We start from the raw sequence: 18,521 nt of genomic DNA on the forward strand, positions 1-18,521 counted from the left end.
CATTAACTGCCACTCTCGGGCTGTGAGAACCCAAATACTGACAGTGTTAAGGCATGTTCTTATTTTATCCATCCAATTCAGACTATCAAGGAACATTTCCTGCGAGGACATAGAGTATCGCCAAGGCGTGAATCACAAAGATTGTGGCTATAGGCCCCCCACTCCCCCCAAAAAGTCTTTAGTGTCCCTTAGTCTATTATAAATCTATCACCCTTGAATTTATTTTCAATCTAGCTTTGACTCAGAATGAGATTTGATGCAGCATTTTGAACTCTTTGTTTTGTCGGTGTTTTTTGCTCTGAACACAGTGATTGTGGTGGGATGGGAGACGGGGAGTGGGCAGGGAGCACACCCTAGTCCAGAGTAGTTCAGATCCCAACAAAGAACTACTGCTTGTCCTTCATCCCCACTTCCAATTACCACTACAACACCTCCTCCCACATATTAGAGAACACCTAAGGACTCCCTGTCTAAAAAAGAACACAAGCCCTCCAATGGCCTTTTTCTATATTAGCATTACCCCCATTTCAAGCTTCTTTTGCGCCCTGATTTTACATTGATATTGTATGAAAGGGGCTGTTTTTACTTTCTATTAATTTTTTTAGCTTCCAGGGTGCCTGGGTGGCTCAGTGGGTTAAGCTTCTGATTTGGGCTCAGGTTGTGATTCCAGAGTCTGGGTTGAACCTTCTTTGGTGCTCCCTGCTCAGTGGGGAGCCTACTTCTCCCCCCCCCACCTCCCCCCCATGCTCTTTCTCACACTCATTCTCTCTCAAATAAATAAATAAAATCTTTTTTAAAAATTTGTTTGAAGCTTCCATAGCCTTTCATCATCTCAGTCACTTTTATGGGCGTTTAATCCATCTAACAAAAGCCTCTCTAGCCTTTTAATTGTTTTCTCTGCCTTTCTTTGGCTCTTCTTTTCCTTAGAATGCAGTGACCAGCACTGTACACTGAGCTCCATCCAGAAGGAGTTTCCTGAGGTTTTTGTTGAAGCTCATGTTTAATCTTCAATTTGGACAGCCAGAACTTTTGCTGGAATTTTGGGCTTTGCAAGAGTTGACATCTTGAAGAAATAATGTATAGCAACTTCTAGATCCCTTTCTTTGGTGGCAACTGGCAGGCAGTTCAGAGTTCATTATTCAAGGAATCATCTGAATTGTCTCCCTCTATGTGAGCTGTCTTATACTAGTCCATGTGGCAAGTCACCCGCCATTTTACAGCCTACTCACATAGCTTTAGAAATGTTCCAGAAGATGCTCCCTATTGACTTGACATTTCACTGTGTGAAAAGCAGAGTATAATTTGTGTACCTAGAAATGTCTCAAAGTATTCCTTTTTCTTAATCATTTAAGAAACGTTAAATAACGCTGATTCCCAGGGGTTGCTGTTAACATTGCTCGGTCTGGAGAAGCCCTATTTTTTTTAATTTTTATTTATTTATTTATGATAGTCACAGAGAGAGAGAGAAAGAGAGGCAAAGACATAGGCAGAGGGAGAAGCAGGCTCCGTGCACCGGGAGCCCAACGTGGGATTCAATCCCGGGTCTCCAAGATCAGCGCCCTGGGCCAAAGGCAGGCGCTAAACCGCTGCGCCACCCAGGGATCCCTGGAGAAGCCCTATTATTCCTGCTCTTTATTTTCTGCATCTAAACCAGGTTCTCATCCAACGTGAAAAGAAATTCACCCTAATCATCTCATGATAGCTCTTTAAATAGTTTTTAATTAAGGAAGTTGAGATTGTTGGGTCCTCTCTCACCACCAGCATTATCATCACTAGAATCTAAACCAACCACATCTTTACAGCAGCCTCCCTGCTTGCTTACACTCTTGCCCCCTTAGAGTCTATTTCCTACACAGCATTCATAGAAAGCCTTTTAAAATGTCAATCGGATTGTGTCATTCCTCTGCTCAATACCATGTCTCCATCACACTTAGTATAAAATGCAAGCTCCTCAAAGACTCTACATGATTTGATTCCACTCTCTTTCTTGCTTAATCTTCTCCAACCACATTTATTGGCCTTTTCCCTGCTTCTCAAATACTCCACGCATATTCCCACCTCAAGATCTTTGTATTAGCCACTTCCTCCACTTGAAATTCTCTCCCCCTAAATATCTAGATGACTTTATCCCTCATCTCACTCAGATCTATTCCAAAATGTATTCACATGGGGGGTGTTGTCCCTGACCACTCACCTTTATTTTTTTTTAATTTTAAAAGAATTTATTTATTTATTTATTTATTTATTTATTTATTTATTTAAAAGAGAGAGTGTAAGCACAGGAAGGGGCAGAGGGAAAGGATTTTTAAGCAGACTCCCCACTGAGTATGGAGCCTGATGCAAGGGCTCAATCTCATGACCCATGAGGTCATGACCTGAGCTGAAACCAAGAGTAGGACACTCAACTGACTAATCCACCCAGGCGCTGCCCCCACCACTCATCTTAAACAGCAGTCTCCATCATTTTATTTTTCTTTAAAACATTATCACTACGTGACATATTATGTACTTGTTTTTTGTCTGCCTCCATCCCCTAGAATGTAAGCTCCACTGAGGCAGATTCTTTTTGTTTTGTTCCCTGCTTTTCTCAACTAGAATACCTCTTGGCATATAGTGAGTGCATAATATTTACTAAGTAAGAGAATGAAAAGTATAAATTATTCTTGTCTTCTGGTTTTATGTTGTTCATCAACATTTTTTTGCTGGAAAATATGACAGAAGTTATGTTTTCTAACCCCTAGTAGGATGTGTCCACTTTACCAAAAATTCTATAAGCTTGCCAATGCTCTTGGTTGAAGAGCAATCTTCCTATCTTGGGAAAGATAGTCCTCTTCAAACTCTTTCACAGCTTCAGAGAAATGAAGCTGTACCTAGAGTGATGAGGGAGAGAGGCCACCCACCTAGTCAGAAGATGAATTGAATCAACTGTGTCCATCAAAGGGGTGATAGCTGTGGGAGCCAAATCACCTTCACAGCAAATTTTGCCCAACTAGAGGCGAAAATCATTTGTTTAAAGTTCCCAAGGAGTCCCTGGAGAACTTTAAAAAAGAAAATATTTTATTTTTTCATTTATTCATGAGACACGGAGAGAGAAAGAGAGAGAGAGAGAGAGAGACTGAGACATAAGCAGAGGGAGAAGCAGGTTCTCTGCAGGGAGCTCAATGCAGGACTCCGTCCCAGGACCCCGGGATCACAACCTGAGCCAAAAACAGATGCTCAACCACTGAGACACCCAGGTGTCCTTCCCTGGAGCACTTTTAATGGAGGCTCTTAGTGCAGATACTTGCAAGCTCACTAGACCAGTCTTATACTTTAGTGTACATGTGATTATGTTAAAAGCCTAGATTCTGATTCAGTAAGTCTGGGCTAGAGTCTACAAGCCCCCACGTGACACTGATGTTGCTGATTTGTGGACCTCACTCTGTAGATCTGTTTCTAGCACAGTATGGCCTGTGACCCTTGAATTTATTCCAAGGATTTGATTTTTTTATTCATTTTTTAGAAGTAATCTCTACACCCAATGTGGGGCTGGACCTCATGATCCAAAGATCAAGAGTCTCATGCTCTACTGAGTGAGCCAGCTGGGTTTGATTATTTTGAAAGTGTAAATAGAAGAATCTCAATTTTCTCAAATCTCTTATTTGCCTGCAAGCTTTTAGCTTTTCCCTCCTTAACTTCATCTTCATTCAAAGGAGAGTAAAACAACTCAATTAGGGGCAAAGTAGAGTTAGAGAATGAGCCAAGTGTGGGTTGCATGTGGATTCAAAAAAGGTGGGTGTATCCCAATCCTTAGAGAAAGTTCCGTGGAAGAGATAAGCTCTGAGTAGAGACGTGCAAGGAAAAGAGAGAGGGAGAGAGGGAGAGAGAGAGACGCTTGAAGAACAGTAGAAAGGAGCCCGATTGGGGAAGATAAAAATCATTTGGACTTAGTTACAAAGAGATCACTGGCAGACTTTAACCTCAGCAAAGGAGTGGAGTAGACACTGTGATGAGAAGCAGGGTGAGCAAGAAGCAGGAGAGAGGGAGAGAGAGAGACGCTTGAAGAACAGTAGAAAGGAGCCCGATTGGGGAAGATAAAAATCATTTGGACTTAGTTACAAAGAGATCACTGGCAGACTTTAACCTCAGCAAAGGAGTGGAGTAGACACTGTGATGAGAAGACAGGTGAGCAAGAAGCAGCCCTCGAGGGTGCCTGGGTGATTCAGTTGGTTAAGTGTCTGCTTTTGGCTCAGGTCATGATTCTGGGGTCACAGGATTGAGCACTATGTCGGGTTCCCTGCTCATCAGGAAGTCTGCATGTCCCTCTCCCTCTGTCCCTCCCCTCTACCCATTCTCTTTCTCTCTCAAATAAATAAAAATCTTAAAAAAAAAAAAAAAGCAGCCCTCACAATGCACCACAGAATGTTGTGTTGGGCTACCAAAGGGATGGTGAGGTCAATCTGTGATCTAAAAGCAACAGAGCTTTCTTGGTACCTAAACAACCTCTAGAAAGAGTGAAATATTATATTAGTTATATTAGAGAAGGCAAAGGGATAAGCAAAAAAGATGAAAGAAAGAAAGAAAGAAAGAAAGAAAGAAAGAAAGAAAGAAAGAAAGAAAGAAATATATATATATATATATATATATATATATATATATATATATATCGGATACTTAACTAGGGGTAAGTAAAGTTTTTCTCTAAAGAGCAAGACTGTAAATATTTTCAGCCTTTCTGGCCATACAATATCTGTTGCAACTTCTCAACTCTGCCCTGTAGCATGAAAACAACCACAGACAATATGAAAATAAAATAGTGTAGATGGTGTTCCCACAAAACTTTATTTGTGGACACAAAAATCTGAATGTTATGTAATTTTCACAACATGAAATATTAATCTTTCAATTTTTTCCCCAACAATTTAAAAATGTAAAAACCCTTCTTAGCTCAGAAGCCATACAAAAAAAGCATGCCAGATTTGGCTCATGAGTCTGCCAAACCCTGCAATAAAGAATAAAGAATAGGAACGTCTGGGTGGCTCAGTCAGTTGAACATTGGACTCATGGTTTCGGCTCAGGTCATGGTCTCAGGGTTGTGGGATTGAGCCCCTGTGGAGCCCTGACTCCAGCTCCATGCAGGGCCCTGCACTCAGCATGGAATATGCTTGGGTTTCTCCCCCTCTGCCTTTCCCCTCTTCTTTCTCTCTCTCCCTCTCTCTCTCTCTAGGATAAATAGATAAATCTTTTTTAAAAAGAATAAATAATAAGTAACATATAAGGATAAGGTTTAAGAGACCAAAAAAAAAAAAACTTTACAATAAAATTTAAGTCCCCTTTTTTGTCTTTCCTTCATCCCGTTCCCCTTCCTTTCTCCAGCAGAAACCACAATTCTGAGTTCTGTGTTCAGCTTTCTATGCACGTTGCAAATTTTTACTGTATATATGGGTATCCATATACATGTTTTTCACATTTTGAAACTTTATATAGCACTACAATGTGCATAAGCTTTAGCCACTAGCTTTTTCCCCCTCAGTATTCTGTTGATAAATGGAGCTCCAGTTTATTTATCTGAGCTGCAATATTGTGTTCCACCCTGTGAATATTCCTCAAATGTTGTCTCCAATTCTTTTTTTTAAATTTTGAACAGCACTCAATTAACATTCTTTTACATATTACCATGTACGAAATTCTCTCTAGTGCAGTATTATTCAAATTCATCTGTGAACTGGTAGTGAGTTAAAATGAATTTAAAGGTTGGGACCTTTAATGAAGTAGAATGCACAGGAACATTTATTCCTTAAACTTACACAATGTTATATGTTAGTTGTATCTCAATTTTGAAAAAGAATAGAGTGGATTAGAAAAGATTAAGGTGTATTGCATGTGATAAGGATAGGTGGTGTTTTGTGAAATTTTTGTTTCAACTTTGTACACACTTATACAAACCTGTGTTTGTGTGCATATGTGCATGCTTGAATGTAATGTCAAATATATTTCTTAATGACAGGTTATTGTCAGAAAGTGTGAAACCATTGCTTAAAGTACCTAGGGAATACCTAGGAAAGGCACTGCTAGATCACCGAATATGTATAACTTCCACTTTACTATATATTGCAAAATTCTCTCCAAAATGGTTTTTCCAATTTATATTTGACCTAGAGCAATGTGCAGAGTTTTCCTTGCTCCACATCCTCACCTCTAGCAGGTCTTTCTTATGGGATGTTAAACATAGCATATACAGAAGAGAATGTATAAAATTAATATGTACAGTTCAATGAATAATAACATTTGTACTCATGCATCCACTCCTTACACCATCCAATAGGACATCACCAATACCTTAAAAGCCTCTTGCATTTGGTGGGGGAGGGCGGCAGTCCCCTCCTATAGGCACTCCCCTCACGCCAGGTACAACCACTATACAGAATTTTGTATTGTCCTCAGGCAACCTGAGAGGCTCATTTGGGGCATCTGACTCTTGATTTTGGTTCCAGTCATAATCTCAGGGTCATGAGATCAACCCTCTACTCAGGCTCTGTGCTCAGTGGGGAGCCTCCGTCTCTCTCTCTCCCTCTCCTCTGCCTCTCCCCTTGCTTGCACAGTGTGCATGCTCTCTCTCCAAAATAAATCATTTTAAAAAAGAATTTTGTATTGTCCTCTTGTTTCCTTTATACTTTTCCACTTATGTTTGTAACCTTAAATAATATATTGTATTGTATCTATTCTTCTGTTGCTTGCTGCTATTAGATAGCAGTAGGGTTTTGAGACTTAGCTATAGATCATGTTGAGGAGTATAGCTATAGTTCTTTCATTTTCACTGCTGTATTACATTCCATTTTATAAACAGCACAGTTTATCTGTGTTACTACTGATTAGCGTTCGATTGCTTCACGTTTTGTGCTACTGTGAACTCTGGTGCTATGAACTCTTCTCCATGTCTCCTAATAAGTGAACAAGTGGGAGGGTTTCTCTAGGATATCAGTGTAGGAGTGGAATTGCTGGTCTGGGGCGTGTGCATGTGTTCAATTTTGCAAAATAGTATTCAATTGCATTTCAAAGTGTTGTGCTACTTTATACTTTTACTTGCATAGGATAAGAGTTCCATTATCATTTCTTATAATGTTGTTTCAACAGTAAATAAAAACTGGGGGGAGAAAGGTGGATTAAAGCCAGATCCTTCCAAATTGGGTTGAACAGGAGGCAGAAAAATAGAAATCTTAATATCTGTTCAGTCACATACAAATCTTTTCTCTTTCCTTCCTTTTTCTCCCCACTCTCTTGTGTCAAAATTTGTATTGAAAGCAAATGTTGGGCAGCCCGGGTGGCTCAGCAGTTTAGCACTGCCTTCGGCCCAGGGCCTGATCCTGGAGACCCAGGATCGAGTCCCACGTTGGGGTCCCTGTGTAGAGCCTGCTTTTCCCTCTGCCTGTGTCTCTGCCTCTCTCTCTCTCTCTCTCTCTCATGAATAAATAAATAAAATATTTTTTTAAAAAAAGAAAGCAAATGTTTTGCTGATTGAAATGATAGGGATTTTCTGGAAAAAATGGACATGGAAGTTATTGGGCTTGTGATCAATAATGAGAGTGGACCACCTTCGTTTGAACTATTAGGGATCCTAGAAAGAAAATCTCCTATGATTCTATCAATGGAGTCCTTACTTTTCTCCTTTCTTCCTCTTTCTCTCCTTCTTCAAGTTGTACATGATACCAATTCAAAACACGCAAATAAGTATGTTGAATGGTGGCCTCCCAAAAGATATGTCCACATCCAAATCCCTGAAAACTGTGAATGTTATCTTATTTGGAAAAAGGGTCTTTGTGAAAATAATAAAGTTAGGAATTTTGAGATGAGATCATCCTTCATTGGGTCCCAAACCCAATGACAAATGTCCTTACAAAGGAGAAGACACGGACAGAAGAGGAAGTGACATGACTATGGTGGCAGAGATTGGAGTGATGCCAGAACCCAGAAGAGGCAAAGAAGGATTCCTCCTGAAACCTTCAGAGGGAATGTGGCCCTGTTAACCCTTTAATTTTGCTCTTTCAGCCTCTAGACCTGTGAGAGATAAAATTTGTGTCCTTTTATGCCACCAAATCTGTAGTTGCAACAGGAAACTAACACAGGCTATTAAGAGAAAGGTGGTCTCCCTTATGTCCTTGACCCATAGCCACCCATTTATCCTTCCCAGCAGCAGCCACTGTTGCCAGTTCCTTGTGTGTCATCCTTCTAGACATATTCTGACAGAGCCCCTTAATAAGTGGCAAGGACATTCAAGATCACTTTACAAATGAGGAGTCTGAAGTTCAGAAGAAGAAACTTGCCCAAGGACCTCCAAATCAGTCATTGCCAAAGAAGAACAAGAACTCAGGTGTCCTATCTCTTGGTTTTTTCCTCCTTTGATATAAAAGAAGTATCAAAGAGCAGATTTTGATATCAGGATAGAGAGAGAGACGAGGAGGATGCTAGATGAATGAAAGAAGGGTAATGTCATGGAGATGATAAAGGAGCTTAAAAACTGTTATTATTTAACCTCAGGTTGACCACAGTGCAATGTAGCACTCCACCAGATCCTTGCCAGACTCTTTCTGTAGATCGAAATTAACCCCTCCATCCAACTAGCTTTTATTGAGGACCTACTATATTCCAGGCATCAAACTATATTAAGAGCTGTGAAATACAGCTCCTGCCTTTACCAAATGTGTTATCTACTAGGAGAGTCAGGCTTCTAAGTAAAGCAGTGTACTAAGTGATAAGAATAAGAGTTGTGGGGCAGCCCGGGTGGCTCAGCGGTTTAGTGCCGCCTTCAGCCCAGGGCGTGATCCTGGAGTCCCGGGATCAAGTCCCACGTCGGGCTCCCTGCATGGAGCCTGCTTCTCCCTCTGCCTGTGTCTCTGCCTCTCTCTGTGTGTGTCTCTCATAAATAAATAAATAAAAATCTTTAAAAAAAAAAAAGAGTTGTGTACTATGTCCTGAGAAAACAGAGTGGGATGTGATCCTCTCTGTTTAGGAAGCTGAGAAAGGTCTTGAACAATGAGTAGGAGTTTAGCAGGTAGAGAGGGAGGGAAAAGCATCCTAGCCAGAAGGATGAGACATTTATGGAACTATGGGAGTCTACAAGAGAAGTTGCATTTGAGAATCCACATAGGAGATACTATCAGTGCCTTATCCATATCCCTCAACCTCTCTGTATGCTCTCTTTGCCCAAAGTCTCTTCTTTCAGCTCCCAAAAACTGTAAAAAAAAAAAAAAGACAAAACAAAACAACAAACAAAAAATCATACTGCCCAGGGATGCCTGGGTGATTCAGCTGGTTAAGTGTCTGCCTTCAGCTTTTAGGTCATGATCTTGGGGTCCTGGGATCAAGCCTTGCATCAGGCTTCCTGCTCAGCCGGAAGCCTGCTTCTCCCTCTCCCTCTGCCTGATGCTCCCCCTGCTTGTGTCTCGCCCCCCTATCTGTCAAATAAATAAATAAAATCTTTAAAAAAATGAGGGGCTGGTGGCTCAGTTGGTTAACCGTCTGCCATTCAGCTCAAGTCATAATCCCAGGGTCCTGGGATCGAGCCCCGCATTGGGCTCCCCGCTTAGCAGGGAGACGCCTTCTCCTTCTCTCTACTCAAGCTCTCTTTCATGGTCACTGTGTCTCTCCCTCAAATAAATAAAATATTTTTAAAAAGTCTTTAAATAAACAAGCACACCATACTGCCCATATTCAGGGGTAGTATTTAGTTTTAGTAGCTAGGAGTTAACCCCTCCTGGGAGTAGCCCTCAACCAATGACTCAGGAGTTTGTGTGTAAATTCCCCGGCCTTCATCCCTCAGATGGAATAATTCTGAGGCATGGGTTTCCCAGTTCCTCAACAGGAGTAAGCCTCTATTATTCACTGTGGCAGCTGGCTTAATAGTTTATCCTTTATGGGCTGCCTTCCTTCCCTGTTTCACTTTCTGCCACTTCTCTATTGGTGTTTCCGTCATCTCTCAAATAAACTACTTGCTCTCAAGTCCTTGTCTCAGGATCGCTCCTGGGAGAGTCCAAACTGAAATGAAACCTAAGTAGTACTACCTGGTAATAACAAAGAGTGCAAAGTGATGGTGGCCTTCTAATACCATATGAGAGTTGTGGTACCTTTTCCTGTAGACAATGAGACATTCACTGAAAGTTCAAGTAGGGGCATGACATGACCAGATCTGTGTTGTAGATAGGACACTGAGTCACTGATCCAAACATTAAATGGCTTTCGCTACATTTAGAATGAAATCCAAACTACTAACCATGCCCTAGAAGGCCAGGTACCTGCCTTCTCCCCCACCCTCTGAAAACTATCTAAGTGATTGGACAATTGTAGAGTTATGATGGACCCAGATGGCTCACCTGGGGCAGAGGCAGATGAAGAGTATGGTAAACCAGACTATTGTTCTCGGTTACTTACTCCCTCTTGCTATGTGACCTTGCTGTGCATGAGAGTGGGTGGAGTATACTCCCTGCTAGACTTATTCTAGCCAATAGAACATGAGCAAAAATGACAGTGTGCCTTAAGAGGCATCACATATTTCTGTTTACCCTGCTGCGTTCCTACCATTCACCACCCTAACATAGCCCTGGAAGCTGCTGGTCCAAGGAAGAAATGAGCCATGTGTAGCAGACAAAACCCAAACTGAAACCTGGAACTAAACCCGACCAACATCCAGCCTGAAGCATGAGGGAGAAAAATAGGTGCTGTGCTTGTAAATCACTGGATTTTTCATCATTAGTGTGGTAATCATTGATTACTGCAAAAGTGAAATGGAAGAGAAGTAGATGAGAAAAGTGAGCCAGGTGTGCTCTTTCAAGAAGTTTAGCTATCACATATCCTATGTGTTTGGGACGCCTGGTGGCATGCTCAGTTAAGCGGCTGAGTCTTGATTTCAATTCAGGTCATGGTCTCAGGGTTTTGGGATCAAGTCCCAAGTCAGGCTCCCCACTCAACAGAGAGTCTGCTTGAGATTTTTCCCTCTCCTGAGGTGCCTGAGTGGCCCAGTCAGTTGAGTATCTGCCTTTAACTCAGGTCATGATCCTGGGATCCCAGGATGGAGCCCCGTGGCAGGCTTCCTGCTTAGTGAGGAGTCTGCTTCTCCCTTTGCCCCTCATCCCACTCATGCTCTCTCTCTAAAATAAAATGAAATAAATAAATCTTTAAAAAAAAAAAAAGGAAGTTTAGCTGTGAAGGGAATGAGAGGCTGGTGTGGTGTTGGTGGTTGTTCTGTTGTGAGGAGCTCAAAATACCAGCTACTCACTTTCCCATCCTTCCTCGTGAATTAAGTCACGTGCGTGTGTCATAGGCTCTGCTAATAAAATCTGCCCAGCCTAGACTTTGAATGAGGAAGCTCTCATGGTATAAAAAAACACTAGCAGAGGGGTGCCTGGGTGGCACAGTGGTTGAGCATCTGCCCCAGGTCATGATCCTGGGGTCCTGGGATCGAGTCCTACATCGGGATCCCCACAGGGAGCCTGCTTCTTCTGCCTGTGTCTCTGCCTCTGTGTGTGTGTCTCTCATGAATAAATAAATAAAATCTTAAAAAAGAAAGAAACACTAGCAGAAAAGATTCCATTCTCTTGTTAGGCAGTGCCAGTTGTGTCAGCAACACCCAGTTTGGGGGAGCAGCCATGAAGGGGGCGGTGGCAGCACTCAAGATCGGTACCATGAGGTCTCTCAGTGTAACTAGAGCATCAAATGCTCATCAGTGGCAGTAGCTGTAGTATTCTGGCTCTGTGGTATGATGTTGGCTACCACCCATGAGCAAGGCCTCTGAATGTGGGGTGATAGCTTGATTACACTAGTGGCCTCAATTCTTTACCTCTCCCTGCATCCATGTTGTCTTGTTGGACCTTCCCATTCTGAGTCTCTGGACTCACTCTTGCTGCTTTCTTTGGTCAATGGATGTTAACAAACATTACACAAGCAGAGACTTGAGAAGCACTTGTGCTTGCTCTCTGTCTCAGCCTGTTGGGTGGCTATAACAAAATGCCACAGACAGGGGTGCTTATAGACAAAAAAAATTTACTTCTCACAGTTCTGGGGGCTGGAAGTCCAAGAGCAAGGTGCCAACATGGTCAGATTCTGGTGAGAGGCCTCTTTAGGTTGCAACCACTCTGCTTCTTGCTGTGTCCTTATGAGGTGAAAGAAGCAAGGATCTCTCAGGGACCTCTTTTATAAAGGCACCAATTTCTTCATGAGGGCTTCACCCTAATCACTTCCCAAGGCCCCTTTCTTTTTTAAAAAAAAAAGCTTTTTTAAAAAATACTTTATTTATTTGAGAGAGAGAGAGAGTGAGCGAGCGAGAGAGAGAGAGAGAGCACAATTGGGTGGGAGAGGCAAAGGGAGAGGGAGAAGCAGACTCCCCGCTAAGCAGGGAGACTGCCTTGGGGCTTGACTCCAGGACCCTGGTATCACGACCCAAGCTAAAGACAGATGCTTAACCAACTGAGCCACTCAGTGCCCCAAGACTTCCTATTCTAATACCACCACCTTGGGCATTAAGTCTTCAACCCATGAATTTTGGGGGGCTATCAACACTCATTCTATAGCACTGTCACTGCTGTCCTCACCATTACCATTAGGATAGATCTAGGCCAGCCTGTTGGATGATGAGAGACAAGTGGCACTAGGCCAAGTCTCCCTGAGTTGTCCCAGCTGAGTCCATCCTAGACCAGCCAACAATTGGATGAGCTTCAGACATGTGAATGAGCTTGGCCAAAATCAACAGAACTGTCTAGCTAACCAACAATTGACCTCAGACACTTCAGCGAATTCAGCTGAGAGAGCCCAGCTCAGCCCAGCCACAGATAAGTCAAACTCCATGGACTTGTGAACTAAGTACTGTTCATTGTTAATATGCCACTGGGGTTTTGTAGTTGTTTATTTGGCATTATTGTGGCAATAGATAACTAACTGAAATTCTCTAGCCTCTCCACAATCTATGAGCTATGCCTTTTCTGCTTAAATCCAGTAATAGTTGATATCAGTTGCTTTCTCTAAAAGGCTGAATGTAAATTAGAAACAGGGTCAAGGGTGGGAGAGATCATAGTATGCTTTCAGGCAGAGGATTGGAGGCAGTTGTATTTATTTATTTATTTATTTATTTATTTATTTATTTTAAATTTTTTTTATTTTTATTTAGGATAGTCACAGAGAGAGAGAGAGAGAGGCAGAGACATAGGCAGAGGGAGAAGCAGACTCCATGCACCGAGAGCCCGATGTGGGATTCGATCCCGGGTCTGCCAGGATCGCGCCCTGGGCCGAAGGCAGGCGCTAAACCGCTGCGCCACCCAGGAATCCCGGCAGTTGTATTTATTAGGATAGAAGTGTGCCTGCAAAATAACATTGCTTTAAACATGAGAGTCTTACAGTTTTTCTCTCATGGAAAAGCCTAAGCTGGGGTGGTAGCTCTACTCTGTGAAATCTTCAGAGGCCTAGGCTCCTTCTCTTTATGCTCCACTATGTCCTTGACCAGTGAGTCCAAGATGACTCCCAACCACATCAATGTTCCAACCACTGGGAAGACGGAAAGGGAAAACATGACTTTCTCTTTACTGTCTGGTGCTTATACTCATTTCTTCCCCTTTTTGGGGCGTGTGGCTAGCACAGCCCATGGTGTGTGTGACCCTTGATCTCAAGGCTCAAACCCTGAATTCAAGACTCACATTGGGGGTAGAGGCTACTTTAAAAAATAAAATTAAAATCTTTTAAGAAAATGTATGTTCATTTCTTCCCCTTTCAACTCATTCCTAGGAATTGGTCACGTGACCACACTCAGTCCAAGGAAAGCTGGGAAAAACAAACCTTATTCTGGCCAACCATATGTATACCTAAAAATTCTACTTCTGTGGGAGAAGGGGCAAATAGGTAGCAGTAGTTCCTGCTAACGCAGTGGAGAAGAAGAGTAATTAATAGAGCAAGATCTCTATGATAGACTTTATTGGTCGTTTCCCTCCTTCTCCTAGTTAAGGGGACTCATGTTTTGGAGGAGTGGGGCAACTGTGTTCTCAGTCTGGGCATAAATCACAATATGGTTTACAGTTATGGCAATCCTATTCAGTTTTGCCAGGAATAGGTTTCCTCAGCTTCCTTTGCAACACACGCTGACCATGTGACCCAGTTCTGACCAGTGAACCATGAAAGGTAGGCTGCTGATGAGTTCTGGGAAATGCTTTCCTTCCTACAAAAGAAACAAAGATAGAAGACAGCTTACTGACACACTCCTGCTTGGGATACTGGTGTGAGGCACTGTGGCAGTTGGCTTATGACCATAAAAGAAAGGCCAAGAGAACTACAGATGCCAGTGCACAGCCTAACACCTTCTTGAGGATTTAAATGACCTTAGGAGATGAGAGGGGATGAGCCAGATGGATAAAGAAATTTGAGGAAGTGAGTGTACTAAATACATGAAAAGAAATGCTCAGAGATGTCCCCAGAAAGTTGGATGGGAGTCAGATTGTGAGGACCTTGTATGTAGCACTAAGATTTGTCAGAATTACCTCATTCAGAGTTGGGGCTGGTTTTCTTGCTCGCCAGCTGCTTCACCACTAAGTATGACACAGGCCCTTTTCTCTTTGTAGGTTTAAGAGTATTGCCCAGCTCTTCCCCCATTGGAGGACTGAAAGACACCTTTGTTTTGGAAACTCTAGGCTCTTGAAGACAGAGACTGAAATTATGAGGGTGGGTCAGGATGTTGATTTAAAAAGTTGAGGAAGAAGGCAGCAAGTGGGATTTCCCTACTCTTGAAGGATGGAGAGGTGTCTGGTTCTGCCCACCATGGGGCCTGTGTTTGACTCCCTCCCAGATCTGGGAGTGACAGGATGTCTGATGGGTTGGTTGTGTGAATCACAGGCTGGGGCCTAAGCTCTAAGCCATAGCCATCAAGGCTATGAGCAGTGGAACCACTGAGGCTTGAACATCAAGCCTCCCATAGTAACCATACCAGCCTGAAGTCCAGAGCCCTTCCCTGAGATTCCAGGATTGGGTAAACTCGGGAGTTAGTTCTATGTGACTCTAGCAATGGACAGGGAAGGAGGGAGTGGAAAAGAAAAACCAAACCTAATTGACATAGAATTTTTCCCTAACTCCTTGAGGAAGAGAGCTGAGTTGGATTTTATATTAGTTTTTTAAAATAACATAATAAGGCTACTTTTTACATTAGAGTGTTCAATTATGGTACAAATTAATTCTCTTGGCCAAGAGAAAGAGAATGAGAAGAGGTCATAAATTATCTCCATAGCTTTCTTTTAAGTTGATAGATTTTTTTACAAAAGAATATAGATGTGCCTCTAGGAACTCAAATTCATATATATATACAAAGCATCCATTTTCATTTTTAAAAATCTAATTAAATTGGCCTGATCCTGCCAGGCTAGAAAAAAATCCAATCTATATCACTGAGGCTCCTCTGGCTTTCAGGGATGACTCTGAATCCAAGTGTAAAACCTGGTGCCAGAAAGAGAACCAGCCTCTCACCAGTGGCCATCCTGGGGAGTATTGACAGGCACCTCGTGCAAGCACACAGAATGGAGCCTTGAAGCCCACCAGCTCCTGATCCTAGCCCCACATGAGATGTAGACATCTTCACTGAGGTGTTGAAAAAGTTTTCACAGCACTTGTGAAAGACTGGAAGGAAAGCTTCATTCAAGAGGGATCACTTTCAATGGAGGTTTTGTAGTTGAAGAGAGAGATGGGACCCAACTCTAAGTACAATGAGGACCAGAAGAGATTCATAACTAATGTAGCAGTGTGGAGTCAGTGGAAAATCACAAGTCGAAACATCAAGGCTAGGGGTATTCTTGCCAAAGGCAGGCCACCATGACCGGGGAATTCTTGCTCAACTCACTTAGCAGCATTCTTTTTTTTTTTTTTTTTTTTTGTTACTTAGGAGCATTCTTACTAAAACTGGACTTAACAGGTCAAGGACAGAACCTAAGGTCAGGGCTTATCAAAAAGAAGACTCAGGAGGGGCATCTGGGTGGCTTAGTTGGTTGAGCATCTCACTCTTGGTTTCAGTTTCAGTTCAGGTCATGATCTCAGGGTTGTGAGATTGAGCCCTGAGTGGGGCTCTGCACTCGGCATGGAGTCTGTTTGAAATTCCTTCCCCCTCTCTCTTCCTTATCCTCTGCTCCTCCCCCAACCCCTCTGCTGCTCATGCTCTCTCTTTCTCTTGAAAATAAATAAAATAAATAAAATCTTGGGAAAAAAGAGACTTAGAAACTTGACTCAAATTTGGTAAAAGGCAGGGCACCTGGGTGGTTCAGTGGTTGAGGTAGGTGGCTCAACCTACCTTTGGCTTAGGTTGTGATTCCAGGATCCTGGGATCAAATCTGCATCAGGCTCCCCACATGAAGCCTGCTTCTGCCTCTGCTTATGTCTCTGCCTCTCTTTCTGTATCTCTCATGAATAAATAAATAAAATCTTAAAAAAAAAAAGTTTGGCAAAAGAGGGTTCTTAGTCCTTAAAGCCCAGTTCCTCCCCAGATACAATACTCAGACATCCATTTTGAGGTCCTGCCCCTGCTGGCAGCTCTACCACTAAGGATTGCAGGGTCTCAACAGCTACCTACTACCGACATGGCTACCTCTATATTTCCTTTTTTAACAGAGTCATACCATTATTATATAAGGAATTCACACAAATTTTTGAAAGTGACATCTTAATATGTGAAAGTATTAGGTAAAGGACATAAATAACTTACAAAAAGAATAAAAGTGCTTAATGAATATTTTTTAAATACTCAACCTAAAAAAATACTCAACCAGAAGAGTAAAAAAATTAAAATATGAATTTCACCTACTATATAAATTGAATGGAAAGAAGAAATTTTTATTAAAAAAAGAATTTTTGGGATGCCTGGATGGCTCAGTGGTTGAGCACCTGCCTTTGGCTTGAGGTATGATCCCCTGGTCCCGGGATCGAGTCCCACATTAGGCTCCCTGCATAGAGCCTGCTTCTCCCTCTGCCTGTGTCTCTACCTCTCTCTGTGTCTCCCATGAATAAATAAATAAAATCTTTTTTAAAAAAATAATTTTTGTTGGCTGATTGAATTTAAATTAAAAAAAAAAAGAATGTTTAAATAATAATACCAAATCATAGAGCACCTGGCTGGCCCAGTTGGTGGATTGTGTGACTCTTGATCTCAGTGTTTTGAGTTCAAGCCCCATGTTGGATGCAGAGGTTACCTAAGTCAATAAAACTTTAAAATATAATAATAATAATACCAAATGATTACAAATATGTCCTAAGACAAGTGTATGTATGTATTTTTTGTGGGAGAGTGAGTTAGTCACAATAATTTGGTATTTTGTTTATACCTAGTGGGGTTTTTTTCTAAAGATTTTATTTATTTATTTATTTATTTATTTATTTATTTATTTATTTGAGACAGACAGACAGACAGAGACAGAGACACAGGCAGAGGGAGAAGCAGGCTCCATTCAGGGAGCCCGATGTGGGACTCGATCCTGGGACTCCAGGATCATGCGTTAGGCCAAAGGCAGGCACTAAACCACTGAGCCATCCAGGGATCCCATTTTTGTAATTGTTTACTTTCTTGTTTTAAATTAACTTTGTGCTGTTCAAACACATATACACAGTTGTGGTAGGCACTCCAGGTTGACCCTCAATAATACCTACCTCTTCATCCAAATCAGTGAAGAAGAAGTTAAACTCTCACTCTTTGCAGATGACATGATTTTCTATATGGAAAACCCAAAAGACTCTACTCCAAAATTGCTAAAACTCATATAGGAATTTGGCAAAGTGGCAGGATATAAAATCAATGTACAGAAATCAGCATTTCTATATACTAACAATAACACCACAGAAAGAGAAATTAAGGAATAAATCCTGTTTGCAATTGTCCCCAAAATGGTAAGATACCTAGGAATAAACCGAACCAAAGGGGTAAAGGATCTGTACTCTGAAAACTATAGAACATTCATGAAAGAAATTGAGAAAGACACAAAGAAATGGGAAAACAGGGATCCCTGGGTGGTGCAGCAGTTTAGCGCCTGCCTTTGGCCCAGGGCGCGATCCTGGAGACGCGGGATCGAATCCCACGTTGGGCTCCCAGTGCATGGAGCCTGCTTCTCTCTCTGCCTATGTCTCTGCCTCTCTCTCTCTCTCTTTCTCTCTCTCTCTCTCTCTCTCTCTCTGTGACTATCATAAATAAATAAAAATAAAAAAAAGAAATGGGAAAACATTCCACACTCATGGATTAGAAGAACAAATATTCTTAAAATGTCTATGCTACCCAGAGCAATCTACACATTCAATGCAATCCTTGTCAAAATACCATCAACATTTTTCACAGACCTGGAACAGATAATCCTAAAATTTGTATGGAACCAGAAAAGACCCTGAAAAGCCAAAGGAATATTGAAAAAGAAAACCAAAGCTGGGGGTTTCACAATGCCTGACTTCAATCTCTATTACAAAGCTGTGATCATCGAGACAGTATACTACCAGCACAAAAATATGTAGATCAATGGAACAGAATAGAGAACCCAGAAACGGACTCTCAACTT

General features: G+C 41.9%; 2 protein-coding genes across 5 annotated transcripts in view; both read left to right on the forward strand.

Annotated features, from left to right (window-relative positions):
- TMEM217B (transmembrane protein 217B) overlaps window positions 1–18,521 on the forward strand; it is a 48,906-nt gene that overhangs the window by 1,285 nt on the left and 29,100 nt on the right. The window lies entirely within an intron of this gene.
- The window catches only part of TMEM217 (transmembrane protein 217), a 34,149-nt gene that overhangs the window by 557 nt on the left and 15,071 nt on the right, over window positions 1–18,521 (forward strand). The gene's annotated exons all lie outside the window — the stretch shown is intronic.

Source organism: Canis lupus, chromosome 7, assembly GCF_048164855.1.
Source record: "Canis lupus baileyi chromosome 7, mCanLup2.hap1, whole genome shotgun sequence".
NCBI classification, from domain to species: domain Eukaryota; kingdom Metazoa; phylum Chordata; class Mammalia; order Carnivora; family Canidae; genus Canis; species Canis lupus.